The sequence below is a fragment of the Chionomys nivalis genome, chromosome 10 (genome assembly GCF_950005125.1).
Source record: "Chionomys nivalis chromosome 10, mChiNiv1.1, whole genome shotgun sequence".
NCBI lineage: Eukaryota > Metazoa > Chordata > Mammalia > Rodentia > Cricetidae > Chionomys > Chionomys nivalis.
In genome coordinates, this window is record NC_080095.1 from 65,488,162 (window position 1) to 65,494,161 (window position 6,000).

The following is a 6,000-nucleotide window of genomic DNA, read 5'->3' on the forward strand; positions in this document are numbered from 1 at the left end:
GGTGAGTTTAAAATCCATCGGTGGGTGCATCAGAGAGGCGGATACAGGAGATGGGGGAAGCTTTTTTGTAGGCCCTAGGTGGTGTCCACAGGCTTTTGGGTTGGTATTGGTCTGCTGAGATTCCAAAGGGTGTCTGTTAGTCACAAGATGTCAGTCCTGACACAGATGGGTAAGGGATGGCTGCTCCCCAGGGCTAGAACTAGCCCAAGATGTGGTAATGAATTAGCATCTGGACCTGCGACATTCCAGTCTCTCCACAGCACTGAAATTTGAATCACTGTTTCTGCAGACAAAGCTTCTTTTCAGGAGTTTAGTTCACTCTTGATAGACTAGACTGACTTGAACTCACAGAAGCCCATTTGTCTCTGCTGGGGTTAAGTGAGTAAGGCACCAGTCAATCTATCTTATTTTTTGGACACAGGGTCTTTTACTGAGCTGGAAACTGACTGAACTAAGCAGGTCAGTGAGTAAGCCCTTGGGACACAGCTGTCTCCACTCCCATGTGCTGGGGTTATGGGCTGCTTGTGTGGTCCTTGTTTTGTTTTAGTCTGGTTTGGGGAGGGGGAGGGTGGAGAGATGGCTGTGGGTACCCACATGGTGGTTCATAACTATGCCGGCTAGTCTTGGTTGTCAACTTGACGACACTAGAATGAACTCAAACGCAAGCAGCAGGGCACACTGGGATTTTTCTTAACTGGATTATTTGAAGTAGGAAGACCCACCTTAAATCTGGATCTTCTGAGGTGGGAAGATCCACCTTAAATCTGGGCCACACCTTCTGGTTGCAGCCTATTTAAAGGACATGGGGTGGGTGGGGGGAGCTTTTGCTCTTTGCCTGCTTGCCCTCACTCTCGGTAGTAAGTTCATTCCTTCACTGGTGTGAGCTTACTTCTTGAGGATTCTGCCGTATACGGAAGACCAGCTGAGATACCCAGCCTCATGGACAGAACAACTACTGGATTCTTGGACTTTCCATCAGGAGACAGCTATTATTGGAATAGTCATTTACCTATATGCTATGCTAATAAATCATACACACAGGCACGCATGTGCGCACACACATGCACACACATACACCCTATCAGTTCTGTCTTTCTCCAGAGAACCCTGACTAATTCAGTAATCATCTGTAACTCCAGTTCCAGGGAATCTGCAGGGTAGGCATGCATGCGGTGCACATACGTACGTGTAGGGAAACTCAAAATGACTTAATCTGTAAATGGGTGAATGTAGGTGATGGGGCTTTGAAAGCCGGTTCTCTTGCTTACCCTCTGAGCCATCTCCGCAGCCCAAACGAGGTAAAATAAAAAGTTGCGTGGAGTGTCGAGTTGACAAGGGGTAGACCTGTGGCGGTTCATCTTTATTGTAAACATGATGGATTTAGAATCCCCGCGGAAACACATCTCTGGGTGTATCTGTGAAATTGTTTCTGGTCTATGGCCAGACCACCTTGAACGCACCTGATCTCATCTGTTCTAGGAAGCTAAGCAGGATGGGGCCTGGTTAGCTCTTGGATGGGAGACCGCCTGGGAATACAGTGTGCTGTAGGCTTAAAAAGGAAGAAGTTTCTAGAAAGGCCTAAGTGAGGAAGGAAGACCCACTTTGAATTTAGTTTGCGCTCTCCAGTGGCTGGCATTCTAGATCAGGAAGAGAAGACTGAGCCGAACACCACCATTTCTCTCTCTCCTTCCTGACAATGGTGTAATGTTCCCACTGCAAGCAAGCCTTCCTTGTGGTGATATGCTCACACCAAAAGCCAGAAATAAGCGCTTCTTCCTTTAAATTGCATTTATCAGGTAATTTATCTCAGAAGAAAAGAATAAACAATAAAAGAAACTAACATAACATAATTTAATGTGTATTTAATTTTGGGGGGATGGGGAATGTTAAAATCAGTGTATTTATTTGTATGAGTGTGTAAAGGCCTCAGGGAGTAGGATGTCCTCTCCCGTCACCCTCTGTTTATCCCTTTCTCTCTTCACATTCGGGGCTGTGTTTTCTCGGGCAGGCAGCTGATCAGCGAGCCCTGGCTATCTTCTGGCCTCTTCCCTTCTTGCAGCCTTTATAGCAACACCCAGATTGTTGCATGGGTTTTGGGTTCCAAATTCAGGTCATCGTGGTGCAGAATAAGTTCTCTGAACCACTGAGCCATGTCTCCAGCTCCTCGACTGTTTTGAAACCTATTATAGAATGTGCCCCTGAGGTGCCCTGTTGACTTCAGATGGTCGGCTGCAGAAGTGTCTGATTCTCCTGGAACTCCCTTCCACCAGGCTCTCTGTTCTTAGATCTACTTGTTTGGAGTAGAGAGCGCCAGCCTTCTGACTATCCTCATGCTCTCAGGCTTCCTTAAGAAAAACTCGAGGTTGGTGGAACATGGAAATATGGGCCAGTATTCGCAATACTCTAGAGCAGTGGTTCTCAACCTTCCTAATGTGCCACGACCCTTTAATACAGCTCCTCATGTTGTGGTGACCCCCAACCATAAAATTATTTTGTTGCTACGTCCTAACTGTAATTTTGCTATTATTATGAATTGTAATGTAAATATCCGTGTTTTTCAACGGTCTTAAGAGACCCCTGTGAAAAGGTTCCACAGGTTTGGAACCACTGCTTTAGAGGGTAAGGCAAGGGGATTGACAGTTTAGGCTAAGGTACACTACATAAGTACATAGTGAGTTCCAGGATGGCCTGGGCTATACAATGAGATCATTAAAAAAAAAAAAAAAAAAGGAAATAGAAAAACCAAAGGGCTAAATGTGGTGCTATAAGTCCGTAACGCAAGTGACCAGGAGGTCAAACAGAAGAACAAAGTTCAAGGCAGCCTGGGCTATATAAAGCCTGCATACACACACAGAGACATACAGAGACACATAGACAGACAGACAGACAGACACACAAACAACAAAGCACAAAAGGAACAAAGATGGGAAAGATTATTATTATTATTATTATTATTATTATTATTATTATTATTTTTTTTTTTTACAGTTTGTTTCCAGGTGAGTGGTACATGCCTGTAATACTAACATGGGGAGTAGAGGCAGCAGGGTTAGGGGTTCAAATCACCCAGGCTATGTGAGATTCTGTCTCAAAACAATCTGTTTTATCCCACCTAGGGTGAGATACTATCCAATACCTCATTATATTGTTTGTTTTTTTGGGGGTCCCCTAATTTTATATTCTGGTATACTTTTATTAGTTTTATTTGGAAAGTCTTGTTTATTCAATACTTGAAACTCCTTTTTGCTTCTCCTTTTCTTTTTCTCCTTCTTTATTCTTGAGACAAGGTCTTGGTCTGTATCCTGACTGGCCTTGAACTCTTGGTTCTCCTCCTGATTGAGTCTCCCAAGTGCTGGATTTACAGATATCAGACATCACACTACTATTTTTCTTTTGATTGTAATTTTTATGACATTCTCATCTTGTTCTAGGAATGTTATTATTCTGGGGAGTTGGTGGCCAGCGTCAGTGCCTCACTCTTCATCTCTGGCTGGCACTGAGTTCACAGAAAGCCACCTGCCTCTGCCTGGCATTCAAGGTGTGAACCACAATGCTTGGCTCACTCTTTACCCATGCAATGGTTTTAATGTTGCTGCTTCCTCATGTGGCTCCCAAATTTTCAGCGTTGGCTTTATTTATATAGAGAACATAAGCAGAATGACTGAACTGAGGAGACCATCAACGAACCGCTATACAGTTAGAGTGGTCATCCCTTCACTGTAGGCTTTAAATAACCTCCTAATGGGTCCTTTCTGTCTGTAGTCTCTCATTCCTAAGCTCGCAATTTGCGCTGCGCTTAGTTCTAACTCCCACAGTTCTCACACTTCCCTGATCCTCAAACCCTTCCATGTTTTGAACTTGACCGACTTTCCTTCCCGTTCTCCCTACATCAGGTAGTTGCAGGTTGCAGCCAAATGAATCACGGGTTTTATTTCACGCTCATTAAATAACTAACTGAAAGGCCTTGTACCTGCTCACCCTTAACCTCTGTTCATTTTGCCTGAAGCCTTCCCTGATCTGCTTCCTTCTTCAGTTACCACAGAGCTTGGAAGGGCTCCCTCCCTCTGAGCTGTCCCTGTTTTGTTTGTTATCTGGGTGTACCATGTTCACCTTTTTACTTAGCACGGCAGAGTGTAATTACACCAAAAGCAGAATGGCCTTCTCATTTCATAATTGTTATGTGTCTAATGCTGGCTCAATAAATGCTCAATGAAAACTCTTTCTAAAAGAATCAGAAATTCACGTACATTTTAAAAAACTTGAGACAGTCTTATTATATAGCTGGCTAGCCTGGAGCTCGCTCTGTAGACCAGGCTGGTCTCAAACACACAGAGATCTGCCTGCCTCTGCTTCCCGAGTGTTGGGATCAAAGGTGTGTGTCACCATGCCCAGGCTCATGTGCTTTTTTGAGGACTTACCCTGAAACAGTAAGAGGTGGTTATGTTAACATTACCGAGGGGCTGATAATGTCCTAGATTATCTGGGCACTTTGCACCTTCCCTACCCTTCAGATTAATTCCAGTAGCTTCGTCTTTAAAACTAGGATGAAAGGAATCCAAGAATGAGATCACCAAAAGATTTGCTGCCTTTAAATAAAGTGTCTAGTTTAAAAAAGGTTGAACTTGGGGGTTTTATATTCCAATACAAGTCTCATGGAAGCAATGAACGTGGAAGTTGAGAGCAGTCTGCTGGTGAATGGCGTGATCTTAGTGGGGAGTGGAGAGACCCAGGCTGCCTGGGGGCTTTCTATCTGTGATCTGAAGCTTTCCAAATGACCCTGTGTGGTAGTTTGATTGTAATTGGCCCCTATAATCTCATAGCACTATTAGGAGGTGTGGCCTTGTTGGAGGAAGTGTGTGGCTTCCTCCAGGGGCAGGCTTTGAGGTTTCCTATGCTCAGGATACCACCCAGTGTGTTAGTGGATTCTCAGCTCCTCCAGCACCATGTCTGCCTGCACGCCCCATGCTCCCCGTCATCATGATAATGGACTGAACCTCAGAAACTGTAAGCAAGCCACTCCAGTGAAATGTTTTCTTTATAAGAGTTGCCACGGGGGCTGGAAAGATGGCTCAGTGTTTAAGAGCATTGCCTGCTCTTCCAAAGGTCCTGAGTTCAATTCCCAGCAACCACAGGGTGGCTCACAACCATCTGTAATGAGGTCTGGTGCCCTCTTCTGGCCTGCAGGCATACACACAGACAGAACATTGTATACATAATAAATAAATAAATAAATAAATATATATATTTTTTTTAAAAAGAGTTGCCACGGTCATGGTGTCTCTTCACAGCAATAAAAATAACTAAGACAATGTGTGTCTGTTTTTCTGATACTATTTTTACTAAACTGTATTTTGGAAGCTGGGTCTGTTGGCATAGGCCGGTAATTGAAGCTATTTGGGGGACTGAGGGAGGAATATCTCAAGTTCTGGGTCAACAGCATGAGTTCAAGGCCGGCTTGGCAAGCTAGTGGGACTATGTGTTAAAGTAATCAGACAGAAAATCAAAACGAAACCATGTTAACAAAGGGACTAGAGGGACGTGGCTCAGTGGCACAGATCTTGCCAGGTGTGTGAGAAACTGAGCTTAGCCATCCGTGCTACACAGAATCAAAACCAAGAACAAACATGACCCGTCCCCAGTTCTTGGAGCACTTCACCTTTTAGATATATTTTATGTTTGAATATCTCTTATTATGAGCCCCGGCTGTCCTGAACCTCGCTCTGTAGGCCAGGCTGGCCTCAAATTCAAAGATCTGCCTGCCTCTGTCTCCAGTGCCGTGGTTAAACAGCGTGTGCCACCACTGCCCAGGTAATCTTTTAAAAGTCAAATTTAGGTGTGTTTGTGTGTGCGTGCACAGAGAATAACTTTCAGGAGGCAATTCTTCCAGCATGTGGGTCTCTGGGGTCAAATTCGTGGTACCATCAGGTTTGCTAACAAGCACCTTTACCTGCTGAGCTGTGCTCCAGTTCAAGAATCTACTTCGTCTCAGGCACTGCCAGA